Source organism: Onychostruthus taczanowskii, unplaced genomic scaffold, assembly GCF_017590055.1.
Source record: "Onychostruthus taczanowskii isolate IOZ18803 unplaced genomic scaffold, ASM1759005v1 scaffold58, whole genome shotgun sequence".
Taxonomy (NCBI): domain Eukaryota; kingdom Metazoa; phylum Chordata; class Aves; order Passeriformes; family Passeridae; genus Onychostruthus; species Onychostruthus taczanowskii.
This window is the reverse complement of record NW_024503457.1, coordinates 780,463-798,961: the sequence shown is the minus strand read 5'-3', so window position 1 is coordinate 798,961 and position 18,499 is coordinate 780,463.

The following is an 18,499-nucleotide window of genomic DNA, read 5'->3' as shown; positions in this document are numbered from 1 at the left end:
CCATATTGGGAGCTCAGAAGGTATCTTTGCCTTAGGACATCTGTCACCATTTTTCTTTCACTGCTCCAACAATCTCTATTTCTGAAGAGTGAAGATTCCAAGGATGTGGTCTGTTACCTCTAACAAACTTTCCTGAAACAAAATATGGAGATGATTTCTGGCAAGCACGTAAGTCAGACAAACACCATTTATAAGAACTGCAGCATGACAAATTAGAACCTGTACTTGTTCTTGCCACTCTTTAAGTGTCTTGTCATCTCAGTGAATCTGCAGCAATCTGGAGAGAAATGCCTTGAATTGACAGAGATAAAGCAATGGTAAAATGCATTTGCAGTAAACTGAAACTTTTCAAACATGTAGGATGTGGCTATTTATATGTACAATATAGCACCATGTTTTGAGATCAGCTCCCTCAAAAACAATTGAATGTTGGATTTCTCTGAAAAGACAAAAAGCAATCAGATTTATCAAGATGGATGAAAGTTTTGCAATTTTATATACGTTGATGTCCTTAAAGGAAAGCTGATGACGTGTGCTGTTTGTGGTATGAGATTTCTCTGGCATGTTGTGATTGCCTAACACTTCCATGTTGAGATGAGACAGTACACCTGACCAGCAGAACGTTAGCTAACTGTGGGCCTGACATTTGGTGATGAACTAATATTGAATAATCATTTGAGTGTTTCAATCCATATGTGCTCAGGATGAGAAGACACACCTACAACTTTAGGAAAATTCAATGGTGGTGCTCCCAGTGCATGAGAAGAAGGAAAATAAGGCTTCAGCCTGGAAGCCTAAGGCATTCTTGATCATTTTGGTGTGTTAATCACTTTTCAGTCTGAGTGTAGTGATGAAGCCACTATATCTTGCATGTGCATATTCCTGTCCTTAGTCATCTTTCTAACCCCTGTTTCTAACCCCAGTGCAACTGCTGGGTGGATCCTATAAAGGACGTGAAATGAAATATCCTCTGCCAAATACCTCCTAACACAAATTTAAACTTGTGACAATAACTGTCAAACCATATGAAGACAAACTGCTAATCAGTGCTTGTAGATTCCTTTGCTTAGTCCTGCAAATCTTAGGCTGAAATTTTGAGCTTCATGCTTTTGTAGTCTTAGTTTTCTCAGATGTGAAAGAGCTTTGGAAATGATTTATTTTTACACCTGAGATCTCCATGTGTCTCAGCCTCAGAATAAAACATAGCTCTTTGTTTGTCTTACATCTTCACAGTGAGTTCTGAAGTGTTTGTCTATACAGTGCTTTCTCCAATAAATATCCTCAGCAGAAAGCAGCCAAATAGTATTACGAGGTTATTTTCTTCTTGGTGAGAATTTTTTCTAAAACATGTTGAGTTTTTTATTAGATGGTAGATCATGGCACAGGTCAAGGCAAACCTATATAGCTTCTTACCATAGTGGAGATACCAGGTATGATGTCAGTATTGGTGCACCTTGCAGTGGTTTACAGCATAGTATCACTACTGCAAGGTTCTGCTTACCTATGAGAAATAAAACCCTACTGCTGGGAGGCTTCCTCCTTATTATGGACCTTGTCTATGTTCCTTGTGGGACAAATGCAGCCTGAATAGATTTTAAGCACCGTGATTATGTATTGCATTTGCAGGGGCCTCCGTGGCAGGGAGGAAGGACGAATCTGACTCCATGTTCTCAGAAGGCTAATTTATTACTTTATGATACTATATTATATTAAAGAATGCTATACTATACTATACTAAAGAATACAGAAAGGATACTTACTGAATGCTAAAAAGATAATAATGAAAACTCATGACTCTCTACAGAGACCTGATGAAGCTTGGCACTGATTGGCCAATGAGTCAAAATAACTCACACCAGAATCCAATGAAACAATCACCTGTGGATAAACAATCTCTAAACAAATTCCACATGAGCAAAACAGATGAGAAGAAATGAGATAAGAATTGTTTTCCTTTTTCTGAGGCTTCTCATCTTCCCAGGAGAAAAATCCTGGGTGAAGGGATTTTTCAGAAAATGTGAATGCAACAATTGTGCTTTCTGCTACACACCTTTCCTAGTGAAAATTAGTTGTGTGAATGTTGTTCACATACACTTCATGCACTGACTCTGCCTTGAACTCATCGTTAACATTATTCTTGCTCTCAGATATCTTGTGAACTAGGAAAATGGCTGTTCTTTCCTTAAAGGTAGTATCATACCTCAACTTATTTATTGTGTGGGAGCTGCATCATAGCTTCTATTGCTATCCTTGACATTTTTGGCTTATCTACCTGTTGCTTCCTTGAGTGCCACATCACTGTGGAGCCTCAGTCTGAGTGTCATTCAGCAGGCTCCCTTACCCTAAATAATGGGCTTCTATCACTAAACCTGTTTATGGAGCTATTGAGTTGTGTAAGTTCATGGAGGGCTGTGCCAGTATTTTCTGTGGACTCCTTCCTCATGAAATTATGATAAATGCCTCTCTCATACATGAAATTTCAGAGGAAATTAAAGAGCCATTAGATTTAGTGATGATGGTATTATCTGATTTCTGAGGTCTTGGTGGTTTTTTTTTAGTTGCATAGCTGACACTGTGATTCCTTTCAGCCTACAGGATTTTCGTGTACTGACATTTTCTTTTTTTTTTTCCCTCTCCTGGATTACGTTTTAGGTTAGGCAATGTGGAGTAGATCTGATAACCTAAACCATATCTTCTTATCCACTCACCATCCCACCAAAAGAAATATTTGTGTGTAAGGAATGACACTGAAGTAAGAAGTCAGGCTCTGCTCACTGCAGAAGCAGTGGGGGAGGCCACAGAGCCAAACAGCGATGAGCAGTCAGATGACACTTGTACATGAAACAGTTGGGGAACACAAAAAGTACATGATCTTTTAGAATGAGAAAGAGTCATGCTAAGTTATTTATTCAAACTTCTACTCTTCTACTGTCTGAAAAATGCAGACAGTAACAAGCAAAAATCACAAAGAAACATATTCTCATTCACCTTATCAGGAGAATTCTTTGGAAATAATCCTATAATGTGAGTTAATATTTTAAAAAGTTTTCACAAATTTTATAAGTAAATGCTTAACTTTCATACACACGATTTCAATTTGGAATTTGATTCTCTTTTCTACTACTCTTATGTTAACCTAGGAGGATTTTGCATGAAGCTAGGCAAATCACAAGGCTGAAAACTGAAGTAAATGAGTGAACAGCTAGGTCCCATATTCATAAGCTTTGACTACATAAGATTAACTGTTCATGGAAAGCATGAAAGAAATTCAAAAAAGTTCTACTTGAAATTAGTTTTCAGACTCAAATGAGTTCTGACAGTTTAGTATTGCTTCAGTTCTCCTTCTAGCAGCTAAATGATAGTGGCATTTGTATTAAAGTCACCTAATGCTACTCATTAAAACTCTCAAACCTTAGCTATCTGTGGCTTATATTTTTTGGTAAAACTTGCCACTCAAGTTAATATATCCTGCTTTTTATCAAGATTTTCTTTCTTCTCCCTGACACTCCAAAAAGTTTTGTTAATAATAAATAAGTCTATTACAAGTGTGAAGTACAGAATACATGGAAAGACACAACATCTTTGAATATAATTTTTTCTTTGTTCTATTAGGTAGGACTTTGGATACAGATGGTGGATTATTGAAAAAGCAATCAGTGCCCTGTGAGAACATGAAATAGAATCTCATTTGCTTTTGTGGTTCAGTTTGCTCCAAAATCAAAACAATAGGTTAATGGAACAGTCCCCTGGGTGAAAGAAATACTTAAAGTTAACACAGTAAAAAAATTTTCCTTCAGTGTAAGAAGAGGTTGTTGATTTATAATATTTCCTAAGGTAAACTGCAATCTACTTGCTATTAAAGATCTGCCTACCTATAGTTCTCTATTTTATTCTGTGCATTAGGCTAGTGGTATTTCCAGTATTCAAGTAGTAAGTTTTGTGTAACCACTTTTGTACACAAATTATTCAGAAATGCAGATATTTCCCTCATATCAACTGACATGCAATACCAATGTAATTAATAATCCATTATCACAAAATTGTTTAAAGCAGCTGGAACAGTAGCATAGAGAAAAACAACTATTTATTTTTCAAATTAGTATCAAGTCATTCTGCTCAGCAATTCTAATTATATGTGCCGCTACAAGTGCTATATTCCTTTTCTTTCTAAGAGGCTTTTCTGAAATGCCAGTGAAACTGGTATATTTTTTCTCATACTTTGTGTAAAGGATGTTTGGAGGTGTTTTTTTTCCCTAATTGCATTGTACAAGGTAAGAAAATAATTTGGAAGTAGACAGAGAGTAAAATATGTTATGGCATCTTTTAGTGATTTTATTGATTTATATATCGCTATATAATGAAAGTAAGCCTATTATTCTTGGTCATCCAATTCTTCTTAAACTTTGCACAGTGATCCACCAGATCCATTGATCTTTATGTGTCATGTAACAGCTGACTGAAAATAAATGCTTAGAGTAAAAAGGTAACTTAATAATTATAGTTGAGCCACCTTATATTGACTTCTGAGGGTGAGAGGGCAAGGGCTTTGGACTATATGACCTCCAAAAGTCCCCTTCAACCCCAACCATTCTGTGATTCTCTGATGCAAGTAATGAGTTGCACTCATCCATGCTCCAGCACAGGCATCTTTCAAGAATTGAAGTTTTTTTCATTTTTTTGTCCATTCTCTGTTTTACAGAATTACTAATTACGTATGCCAGATATGGTCCTGAGACATTGAAGTGTTGCAGATACACAAAGAAGGCTATTTTGATTCATTACAGCAGACAAAATAGACTGCACTAGTCTGTATGTTAAATTGGTGCTACAAAGAAAACATTTGGGGCGACAAACTGCATGAGGTTTATGAAAGAATTCTCAAATCTTATGCTCCTGTTTCAACCACAATACCTTCCTCTTGGTACTTACAATTTCAATAAATGGAGACTATGTTTCCTTACTCTATCCACATTTGCTACTTTAATGCACCAAACAGAATGCATTATGAGACAATTGGAGAATTAAATGTGTATAATTTGCCTTTATTAATGTCCTCTTGTAAAATGCAAATATATACTGGGAAATACAGCATTGCAGACTTGGTCAAAGTCTTGAAGAAATTTGAATGCAGTAAGATGTTATGCATATAAAATATAGGTAAGATATATGTTTTAAAGTGAAAACAGAGGTTTGTGAATTTTTTAAGAAAGAAGAGTTTGTTTAATATTTTCTGTACGGTCTGAGTCTGGAAAAACTGGGATATATGGCTTAGAGTGAGAACCTGAGCAGTGAAGTCCTCTACCATTATGATTACCAATGAGATTTACATGTGCAGGCTTATTTTAAATATGGAGCTATCATTCCAAATCCCCCCACCCCTCCAAAAAAAAAAAATTTGGAAAGTATAAATGAATGCCAAAGTATCACATTTTGATTGAAATGTTGTTCCTTCATTTTAAATCCTAAAAAGGGCAGTGCAATAAACAAATTATCAGATGATGTCTCCATCCTTCCTTTTTGTACTCAGCCAATGTACTGGTTTTCACATTGGATTATGAGAAATTATGCAGCATAGACATCTTTCTTCCTACCTAAGTTTCTTTGATATTATTTCGTAACTTCTACTTCCTCTTCAAAAGAAGCCAAATTCAGAGAATCTTATTCATGGTTTGGAAGGCAGCCCTAGGAAAGTTATCTAACCTTCCAAGTAACCTACAGTCAGTTTGCCTGGATTGTGTCTACCATCTCCAAGGTGGGAGTTTTTACCACTTCTCTGGGTAGCCTGTGCCCATACTCAGCCACCTTCACAGTAAAAAAAAATAAAAATTTCCTAGTGTTCAGAGGGAAACTTCTCTGTTTCAGCATGTGCCTCTTGTCTCTGGTCCTGCCACCAGACATCACTGAAAATAGTCTGCCCCTGTACTCTTTGCACCCTCTTATCAATACCTCCTTCAGGTATTGATAAGATTTCCCCTGAGGCTTCTTTTCTCCAGGCTTTTCCAGCTCTTTCCACCTTTTGTCATAGGAGAGATGCTCAGTCCCTTAATAATTTTGTGGCCTTGTGCTGGAATTTCTCCTGTATATTCACATTTCTCTTGTACTGGGGCATCCAACACTGGACACGGCATTGCAGGTGCGGCCACACCAGTGCTGAGGACATGGAAAGGATTCCCTGCCCTGACCTGCTAGCAGTACTTTGTCTACTGCAGCCCAAGGTCCGTTAGCATCCTTTGTAACAAAGGCACACTGCTGGTGCAAGTTCAACTCAGCATCCACCAGGATCCCCAGGGACTTTTTTTGCCCAGCTCCTGTCCAACTGGGCAGCCTCCAGCATGTTCTCTTGCCTGGGGTTATTCCTCCTGAGCTGCAGGACTCTGCATTTTTCCCTTCATGTGGTTTATTTTGACCCCTTTCTCCAGCTTGTCAAGGTCCCTTGGGATGGCTGCATGATACTCTGGTGCATCAGTCACTCCTCACAGTTTGGTGTCATATCAAGCTTGCAGCAGGTTCACTCTGCCCTATCCTTGACCCCTGCCCTTGCAGGAGTTATTGCCTCCTACTAGGCTCTGTGCCACTGATCGCCACCCTCCAGGCCTGGACATTCAACCAGTTTTCAATTCACCTCAGAATACAGCTCTGATATGGATAAAATATTATGATCAAGGCACGTACAATTTATAATTCCTGAAATAATTTATCTGTTGTGCAAATTCAAAAATAATAGTAATATCCATGTAATTATTTATGTATTTGAATAAGTATTTTTCTGACCATTTGTCTGAAAATGGATATTAAAAATTTCAATTATTCTCTTGGTTTTTGTTGATTTTACTGATCTATAACTCAATAGCAGTGACACCTAATGAGGCACATATGTTAAAAGAGGATTAGGTCCTCATTATGGATATATTTTTATTATGTAGAAACAAAGTATAAGAAAGTTATTTCGTTTAAATTCCCTAATCTACACATACTATTTTGTATTGAAAAAAATAAATTTTTATGTGGTGATTTATATAATGTGATACTAATTTATATTCATAGCTGTATACTGTTTCAACCTACAGTGGAAAAAAAAGTTGAATAACCTAATAAAACCTTTTCCTTAAAATGTTGAATCCCATAATTTTTTAAGTTCCAATCCCAACATGCAGATTGTCAATGACATGATATTTTCTATGTATTTTGAAATTTCTGAAGGAATTTATAAATATTAAACAGAGATCATAAGGAAAAGCAAAACATCACACTGGGCACAGCAGTCAGTGTTCTTGCCCATGGGCTGGAGAACACCATTTTTTTGTTACTAACAGATGTCTTGCATAGCAGCATCCAATCTTGATTATGACAACAAATTATAGCCTACCTACTGCTTCCTGCAGTATTATTCCTCAAATCTGTTCATCATAATTTCTTATTTGGATTTTTTTTTCTCCTAATCTCCTTCCTACCTCTAGGTAGGAAGGCTAGTTTTCAATCTCCTCACTTCTATGTACCTCCACACTTTTCCCCCCCTCTCCTTTCTGGAACTCATTGACCTTGCTTCCCCTTCCATGCTACTCCCAAGTCTCCACATTGAATTTTTTTTTTTCTCATTATTCCCTTAGGCTATCTTGTTGTGACTTTTAATATTTAAGAACAATGTTTCTGCCTCTTGGATGTGGGGCAGTTAGGGAAAGCAGTCTCTGTTCTTTTTTTTTTCTTGGGAAAAGCAGATTTTAGCATGGTTACTCGACAGGGCACACAGAAAAATACCATACTAAGAAAAGCGTTGATTTTGTTTTCAGTTTTTCACAACATGTTTTTCAAAATCTTTGTAGTCAATCAGTGAAAGAGTTAAAATCTGAATTCACAGAAGCATCTGTCAAAGATGAATAAGAGGTGTGAATAGAACAGCCACTTTTATGATAAACAAAAGTATTTACCCCAAGAATAATAAATAATGGTGATATAATCTGATACTGTATCACACTGCATTCATCTAGGCAGTTTACTCATGTGGCTGTCCCTCAGACAAAATGTCACAGCAGTGGAATTGTAGGAAAGCTGAATGCTGCAAAATGACCCATCTAAGCAATCTTTATAACCTTGGACATCTTCAAATATAAACAACAAATGCAATGGAGGCTTCAAGATATCTGTTCACCTCAATAATCTTAATTAATCAATAGCTAAAGATGAATATCCATTCCCGATATATATTATCATCTATCACATATAAAAAAAGTACTATAGCTGTAAATAGCTAAGCGTCTGGAAAACATGTGCAGACTCTGTATTTTAAATAGTTAAGCCAGTCAAATTTAGGAAAACATACCTAATATAAATAATTTATCTTCCATATTCCAAAGCCCAAAGAAAGTGAAATAATATGGCAGGGAAAAGTCATCAACAGTTTATTGTTTTAATGAATATGGACAATAATTTTTGTGCTGCTCTCAAATCCCTTTCCTGAGCAACTGAACAACATTTACGATGTTTTACCTGAAATGTAGAAACTGAGTAAAAATAATCACGGTCTAAGTGAGGTAAACTTCATAAGAGCAGTATTCAATTTAAACAAAAGTCTATGCAATACTGCCTATAAGACACTCTCTCAGCCACTTTAACAACATGTTCAGGCCACGTTACTGCTGCCATAGGACACAGAACTCCAAACAAAAGTGACTGAAATTTTAAATGTGGATTAATGATGTGGCCTATAAAATTCCAAATATTTTAATTAGGAGGAAGATCCCTGAAGTTGGTTCTTGTTGTCCAAAGAACAAACTATTACTGTATTTTCCACCTGAACTCAGAATATTCTATAAATTAATCTTGAAATTAATACCATAGTAAATGATCAACACAGTAAATGGCCTCTTATAAGTTACATTTTCTTTGATAAAATTCTGAGAAAATATAGCATTTAGTAATTATCTTTGTGTAAGGTTTCAAAACTGCATTTTTATGACTTTTTGCTCAGATATTGAGTAATCTGTGGGGCTTTAATCCTTTCAGTTCTGATAGTTCTTCGGATTAGAAAGACTATTATCTTTGCATTTTCTATTATGCTAGATATGTTTCTTGGCCCATAAATGCCTTCGCTTGTTCAGCATGTAATTTTTCTTCCCACTTCATTTTTATATCACTTTTTTTCCTTCCTATTTGAAATATCCATCCATAGTCTTAGCAGGACTGGAAATGGAAATTACCATTTCAGGTATTTTTTTCTGTTATGTTCTTAATAGTATTCCAAAATGTCAATATCAGAAATCAAGGATTGTTTAATATTAATCTTGATGATCTTAATAATATGCATTGCTGCCAAAATGTAATTTCAGGATGAGAAAGTTCAAGTGCCAAGAAATAATGGGTTATGATTTAAGTGACCCCTCAGTTTAACAATAATTTTATCAGATTGTAACTGTTTTTTCATGCTTGATTTCTCCTGTAATCAAAGTAGCCTGAAGGAAACACCACATTTTTTTCTGAACTAACAAAAGGATGATAAAAACAAGTCAGAAAAAAGGAAGCAGCACAAAGCAAACGTTGATGCATTATTTTTAGAGATCTCTGTCTCAGGTTTTCAGATAACTTCCATTCATCTTTCTCAACCATTCTGAAAAAGGGAAATTCAAGGTTTGCACACTTTTGTTCCCATCTAACAGTCACAGAACACTGTAGTTTGGCATGCTAGCAATACCACACTCACTGGAGAAGGCTGGTTCTGCACAGCTGTAAGGTAAAGGGATTCATGTTTTCAAGGATATAATGTACTGCTCTAAATGTGAAAAATTATTAAAATTTAACTTTGAAGGAGGAAAATAGTGCCACACATCACTGTGTTTCTAATGGGAAGGCTGTACAAAGCTATCAGCATTTAAAAAGTATTTATCCTTAATGGATCATTGATTGATGTGCTGGATAAATTTCTGCTATGAATATGCTTTGTGCCATCCCATTATGACTAATGGGGTTGCAATACTTTAACGTAAACCTAAATCTAAATGAGGCAGTATGAAAAGGAAGACTTCACTCTCTTTTCATTTAACAAGATATCACAGCAGTCTAATCTAGCTTCACTGGTTCCAGAGGCTCAGGTCTTGATTTTCACCAGTTTGGTAGATGAAATGAAGGAAATCTGAGTAACTGTCATTCTGTGCAATTCTGTAATTTGTAAAGAATACTTCTACATATAAATTGCCAGGAAGTGTGTTTCTCCTACGAGCATATCAACTCTGAAACAGGCATTAGAATAATTTATGCAATTAAACAACTTATTACCTTAAAAAGTGTTTTTAAGTTCAGACAGTTATGAATATTGGTTGAACTTAATGTTTTGTTTCAAACAAGTAAAAAGAAGAAAAATTTCAGAGCTGCTGATATGCTTTGCTTAAAAATTGTGAGGTGTGTTGAATCTAGCTTTTGAATACAGAATCATAGAATCACAGAATCATAAGGGTTGGAAGGGATCTCTGGAGATGAGCCAGTCTAAACTGCTGTCAAGGTGGGGTCACCTACAGCAGGTGACATAGGAACATGTTCAGGTGTCTCCAGAGAGGGAAACTCCACGAGCCCCTTGGGTAGCCTGTTCAGTGCTCTGCCAGTCTCGGTGTAAAATTCTTCTTCATGTTGAGGTGAAACTTCTTGTGTTTTAGTTCAAGGCCACTGCTCCTCGTCCTGTCTCTGGGCACTGCTGAAAAGAGCCTGGCACCATCCTCTTGACACCCATCTTTGAGATATTTATATTGATGAGATCCCCTCTCAGGCTTTTCTCCTCTAGACTAAACAGGCCCAGCTCCTGCCGTCTCTCCTTGCAGGAGAGATGCTTCGGTCCCTTAATAGCCTTTGTGACCCTTTGCTGGACCCACTCCTGTAGCAATTTGTTTTTCTTATGCTGATGAGACTGGAATTGAACATAATACTCCAGATATACCCTAGGGCTATTGAATGTTTTGGCAAAATATAATGGGAACTGATAACTTACCCACCTCACCTTGGAAAATATCCAAACCACAGATTTTTGCATTTACTGAATGTTCTGGAAGCAAACCAGTCAATTTTGAGTATAATGATACTTTGATATACTGAGACAGTGCTGGATTTTCACTGTATTAAAGCAAACTGATTAAAGCAAACTGATGAAAGCAAAACAGAACTTTAAAAAAATTACCTGTTGGAGAAACTCTCTGAGAAGCTTCAGAAGCAAGATGAAATTGCATAAATAATTATGAATAAGTCCATCTCGGTCACCATATTTTGGGAGTACTTTTTAGACATGAAATATATAACCAGTAACAGCAAGTAACAAAATCGCTGATTTTCATCTTACTTTCAAAAGCCTGACATATAAATAAGTGATTAGAATAATTAAACTGGCAGAAGTTTCAAGGTAGACTTGGAGAGATTAACAGCCACTTTTCCACAAATCAGGACAATATTTTATATTTTCTTATTTTATCAGAGAAGCTTCTTAGAGGTTTACAGTAATCACATGGTATGAATGATATTCTCAACATACAGATTGAAATTTGCCATGTACAGTTCTAATTATCTCATTTCCCTGGAGGTCCATGTTCCTAACAGCGTCTCTAAATAACACTTGCAGCAGTAGATGAAAAGTTTATGTGAATAATAATAAGTAAGGCTTTCTATCACAGATTTTGATCTTCCGATGTAGCTCCTTTCTCCTAAGGGAAGCACAAAGAACGCAACATTGTGCCAGCTTCTACCTATGGGGGTTTGAGGAATCTGCACAAGAGCCTGCTCAGTTCAATATGCTGACAAATTACTTGGAAGAAGTGAATAAAATGAACATGTCCCTTACAAAGGATAAGGTACTATTTAGGATAGTCAAGTCTAAAGTGGACTGAAGATTATCTCATGACACTGAGTGGCAAAATGAGCAACTAAAGTTGTTGTTAAGAAGTGCGCTTGAATAAATGTATTCTAAGTAGATCTGTATGTTCTCAGTTATTATGCTGTTGTCAGATGTCTGAGAACGTCAGCTCAGTGTTGCATGGCAATCAAAATGGCAAATAGATTATGAGAAGTTGTTAAAAAAGGAATAGAGAAATAGAAAATTGATCAGACTGCTCTGGTATAAATGCACAGTATACCATTTCCTTTAATGCTGTGTGTGGTCTTTAAGAAGATACACCAAAACATGAAAGGGGATTAGAAAGGGAAATATACAGAATCACAGATACTATGACAATTCTGAAACCCATTTGCAACATGGAAATCAGGAAGGCTAAGGCATCAAGAATAGTATAGCAAATATGGTTCCTACCACTCAAATAAGATTGAATATAAAACATAAAATATATCTACTTACTTCCAGGAATTGGAAGTAAGGATTTGGATTGGATAATCTTGGGTCCTTTAAAACTCAGGCTATTCTTCTATTCTATTCTATTCTAATAATAAAATTAATGTATACGAGGGGTGTTTTTTTGTTTTGTTTCACTTTGCTTTAATATTGTGACATGAATAGAAAATCAGAATTTCTGATTGGGATCTAGACACTAGTGTTGCAAAATAAGTGTTTGTTCTGTTTAGGGTAGCCCTACAGAATACTTTTTTTCTTATTTGTTTCCATTAAATGGGTTTAAAATAATGGAAATTACCATATACAGAAAGAAGACATTCAGAGCAGGAGAGAATCATATTTGTCATGGAAGACAACATGGTAAATTTTGGGGCTGAAAAAGGAAAGACAATATAGTTCAGTGGCAGGGGGAAGAGAAGAAAATATACATTAATGTAGATACAATCAAAAAGGAAGTTAAAGATGTGAGTTGACCCAGAAAGTCTTAAAAGTTGAGAAAATAAACCATGGGATTGGCAAACAATCCAATTAGTGTAGAAAACATAATTTCAGTTCTTATCAGAGTAGCCACAAACTACACTAAAACTTAGGCAATGGAATGCGTACAGTGTTTGCTTAATTTTGTTTTAATCTGTGTGTCTCATGCATGAACTAGTCCACTGCTTTGGAATTTGTACCAATAATAATAAAATTGCAAGCACAGCCTGTAGGACTCATCTCCAACAGTTGCAAGCTCAGTGGCAACATCCAAGCTCTTGGATACAGAGGATCCACACCTAAAAAAATATGCCTTCAGGCATGAAACCTCATTCTTTTCCAGAGACCTATGAGCTCCACCTGTAGTGATCCCACTGGACTGACAAACATGGCAATTCTATTTGGGTAGAAAATGACAACACAGATCTGAAAAATCTCTCTGAATAAGTAAAGGCTAAACCTAACTAGCAAAACAAAACCCAAAGCAGTCTACTATGTCAGCTGAAAGAAGTTCTGTTATTTCACTTACACAGTTCTATTATCCAGTATCATAGGTACATTAATTGTATCTATGCTAAACAGAAGTATTATATATATTATTCAACTCCATTTCTATTAGGTTGTTTCCAAAAAACAAACCCAAGAACCAAGCAAAAAACCCATCCACTCTACTGATATTAGAGAAAAAAAGGAAATATCTGTTTTCCTCAGACACATACTTTGTAGTGTCTTTTAACCCAATTTGCCTAGTTTCTAAATGGCAAGCATTGATCCATATACTATTACAAACTGTGACCTCACCCATGTTTCAGCCCACTGGCTTACAATGAGCAAACCAAGTAATTGAATGCAATCTCAGTGGCAAACCAGCATGAAGAACATTAGAAAGGCTGACCCCTTCTCTCTACTCTCGCCTCAGCAGTCTATAAAATTTATAGAAAAGCTCATCAGCTTCTGCAGTGCATTCCTCAAGGAGCACAAGGGTTGCTGAACTCTGTCTGTAGCCACTTGATGAATTCTGTAGTACTCTACATGCGAGTTCCTCTCTTCTGTCCTACTTGTTGAAGCATGCAACAAACCTTACCCTGCAGGGGTTTACGATGCTATTGAACCACTGTTATGTAGTAGAACATTTTGAAGATCTAAAGTACAGCTTTAAAAAAAGCACAAATAAAAAGTCTCTTGGTTCTGGAAGATTAGAAAAATTTAAGCTGAATTGACTTACTCTTCATGGCCCTTGTGGAATGCAGGCAGACATAAAATAAAAGCTCCATATAGCTAACATGGGAAGAAAAGCATGAAGGAACTCAATTTTTCTAAAGAACAAACAAAGGTTAGCCAACCTATTTATCAATATTTTTTGTGCTTGCTGTGAGCAATGTCCCCATGCACATCTCTGTAATATAAACTAAGTTTTATTGTGGTATTCCAAAGGCTATCTATGCAGTTGAGCTACAGGTACGGCATTTTAAAAGCAAGTGATACTAAGTAAAATATAGTCAACGTTTTCTATGTCTGAAGAATTAAAAGGAGAAAAGTCAGCAATCTTTATGAAGGACCTGCTCTTCTGTCAGATTTTTTTTTTGTTGTTCTCACCAGTTTATAAGGATTCCCAAACTGTGTCTTCAGTGGGTGAGTGCAGGAAGTTAAGGACAAAAAAGGGTCTTCCTTTTTCTTGTTTTTTTCTCCTCTCCTCAGTCATAATAGCACCTTTTCTTAGCTTCACTGGGAATGATGTACATAAATATCCATGAAGAAATACAATGTACTGCTTTTTCCACCCCTCTCTTTTATTTTCTGTGGTCAGATTGATATCCTAACACTCTTGAATCACTGCTGCTAAACACACATTCACAAGTGTTGCCACCAGACCCTTCTCCTGCCCAGAGCAGGACCAGGAACTATTAGTATTTTCATATGGCAGAAAGTCACACCTAATTAAGGAGTTATTGTTGACTGCCCAGTAAACTCCTCTATGTCAAGACCTTTGGTCTGTGCCTTCACTACAAATATTTTGGGAGAGGGTAGCTTAGTAAATGAATAATATGTGAATAGCTGGTGTTCATGAAAGGTTGTATTTTCCTATTTTCTCTCCTTGTAGTTGTCTGTGTTTCTTTGAGAATCAGCCAGGTAGGATGAGCTGGTAATTAGTGTCAGAGACAAAGGCTAATTGCCCAATTATCCTTAGGAGGACAGCCGGGAAACTTAGTGTCCAGAGCCAATTGGAACCAGATTCCAGGCTATTATGCTGGATAAATGCTGTTCCCCTGAAAAAAGTTCCTTCAAATTATCACAAAATCAATTATTTTAAAACACAAAATGAAAAAATGCAAAAACTAAAACACTCACAAAACTAAAACAACTACATTTTGTATAGGCTAGCTATTCTTCTAGGGTGGGTTGATGCTGGCTGGACAGCAGGTGTCTACCAAGGCCACTCCATCACTCATCTCCTCAACTGGGGAGGGAAGGGAAAATATAACAAAATGCCTGTGGGTTGATATAAGGGTAGGAAGAGACCACTCATCAGTTACTGTCAAGGGCAAAACATACTCAGCTTGGGCAGGAAATAATTTAATTTATTATCAATCGATTTGGGAATGAATCCCTACTCACACTTTTCCCCTCTGCAGTGTGGGGTCACTTCCACAGGAGATAGCCCTCCACAAACTTGTCCAACATTAGTCCTCCCCACAGGCAGCAGTTCTTCATGAGCTGTTCCAGCATGGGTCCTTCCATGGGGTGCAGTCCTTCAAGAACATACTGGACTCCCCACAGAATCACAGATGTTGCCAGCAAACCTGCTCCAGTGTGGGATCCTCTCTCCATGGGCCACAGGTCATGCCAGGAGCATGTTCCAAGCACGGGCTTCCCAAGAGGTCACAGCCTTATTTGGTCATCCACCTGCTCTGTCATGGGGTCCTCCAGGGGCTTTAGGGGTTCTTTCCTCTGCTGTCCGGAGCACCTCCTTCCTCTTCCTTCACTGATCTTGGTGTCTACAGGGCTGTTCCTCTCACATATTCATACTCCTTCCACAGCTGTTCCACAGAAAGTTGATTTTTTCCTGTCCTCTTCTCAAATCTGTTATCCCAGAGGTGCTACCACTGCCTGCAGCAGATCTGTCCTGGAGCCAGCTGGCATTGGCTCTGTCTGACAAGAGGGAAGCTTCTGGCAACTTCTCACAGAACCTGCCCCTGTAGTCCCGCCACTACCAAATCTTTGCCATGCAAACCCAATAGACTATCTTACATGTTATGTTATGAAACTTTAGCCAAAATTTCACTTTTAAGAAATTCAGAATGCATCTACATCAATGTTTTTATAATAATTCAGAGGTTGCTTTTGAAATGAATGTTCTAATTTTCCCCCCTTGTAGGACTTTGTGAAACACACTGAGAACATGCAGACTGGACATGTTTCAGGTTAAATTAAATTGAAAGATGAACTGCAGTATTGTGTTTAATACCGCCCAACTACTGAGAGACAATTAAACTCAAGGCTAGGCTAGAGATGCTGTAAAATAAAAAGCAGTGTAAATTTGCATACTGTGAATACCAGGTCCTCAGCAATTGTTTTGCTGCACAAATCTACTTGTACTTGTAGGACCAATAGAGTTGCTATTTGTCAGTGCTTACATAACATCAGATGCACTGGTTTCCTGTTCTTAATTGTCTTCTAGAGTAATCTTTTATTTCTATTGTGATTAATACAACAGAAGGAGATAAATCTTAGTAGGCTAAAATAAACCTGTGTTAATATTCCCATTATTTTTAATTATTAAAAATTACCTTCTATATTTTAGAAAGTTTTATTTCTTTTCATAGTGATTTTCATCACCAAGTTTTTTAATGTTGGTAATTATACATTAATGCATTGTTAATTTAATACAGTGTTTATATGCACAGATATAGGTCCATGTATTTTATATATGCATTACAGCAGACTTGCCATGCTTATTTTAGACTTTGAAGCTTTTTTTATAGCTTTCATCAAAAAATTCATGCACATATTTTTCTAATGAGATTGTGAGACACATGGTAAAAGCAGGATGGTAGAAGCTCACTAGTAGATGCTAAGACATTAATTTTTAGTGCTAGGTTTAAAATATATATATATATTTGCTAACCTACTATACATTTTTTAATCAGGTTTGCAAGAACACACTACTAAATTTTATTAGATAGTTATTTTTTACATTGCCTGCAGGAAATCTTTATGAAATATTACAATAAAAACATGTTTTTTCAAGAGGCAGTAATGTAATAAAATGCATCACTAGTTTTGATTGCATTGATAGCTTGTAAGAAGAGAAGTCCCTTTAGGGAGATGTGCTTTGTGTTCATAAGGAAGAGGAAAGACTATTTTGCAGTGCATTAAAACCATGGGAACCATTAGGTTTGCATAATAAAAAATCTTGTAAACACTGATAGTTTTATGGTTAGTTTTCTCAACAGCTGTTTTATAGAAGAACTTGTGGATACTTCAAATCATAACACTTTTCAAAAGGGCCATATTAGCTTTTTGTTAACTCAACCTTTATTTTCATTTCCCTAACTTGCATAACCATGAGTTGTGTTCCAATTTAAATCAATTGTAATAAAAAATTATTTTCAATTTTGTGTAATACGAAAAAATTTTGGAGGGTCCATTGACTTTAGAGAGTGTATATTATTTTATAGTGAGGATACAAAAACAAAGAGCTCTTCTTAGAGAAGAATGAGAAAAAACAGCTTTAAAAAAGCAGAAAAAAAATTTGGTATTGCCTGAAAGAAGGAGATATACATGATGGCTCAAGACAGTGGGATAGATTAAATGCAGATGGGTACAGGTAAAACAAATAGAGTCATAGCTGTATTTAAAGTGCCCACCTGCAGTAAGTCCTAGTAATATATGGACTCAGTTGAAGGGCAGCATTCAGTGCATTTTGAAATAGTTTCCTGATTTGGTTAGAAGGTCAAAGGCATCTTTGTCACAGAAAGCAGCATGATGGGTTTAAATGTGTTCAGACGGATGGGACAATTTTATTGGAGAGAAGACAGAGATGTATGAAAAAACTTCAATAGAAATCTAACTCAATGCTTTTAATTAATCCACTCAAGGGTAAAACTCCACAATGGGACTTCAAGGGCATAGCTGGAGGTATGCTTATGTTTTCATACATTTGAACAATTGTTGACAATTTCATGGGTTTTATTATTTTCTTCCTTTTGCCCATAGGATGAAAGTAAAGCCATTAAAGAAAAAGAAAAATCCTGCCTATTCTTCTGCAACAAAGATGGATCATCATTAATTAAATGGAACACAGGGGACTGAGGTTTCTCTGTAGAAAAGAACTGCTATTTCAGTCCATTCTAACACCCACTGACCAACAAATGTATTTAAGTTCTGTAGTAATAAACATATTTCCTTTCCTAAATTTTCCAAGAATAAACATTCATATAGTTCAACTTTTTGAAATCATTCTGCATAGACTTTTCTTGGTCCTTGTGCCCTGACTAGGTACAAAGAAACCATTTCATCTCTCTACTATGTGCAACATTATGATAATTTTTCTTAAGAAAAAAAAAAAAAAAAGAAAAAGAAAAAGAATAACCAAACAAAAACAAAACAGAAAACCTAAAGTACCAACACTTGAAAAAAAAAAAAAAAAGAGAAAACAGAATTGTTTGTATGGTGACCATGAAGTTGTCCAAGAGAAAAAACAGGTTT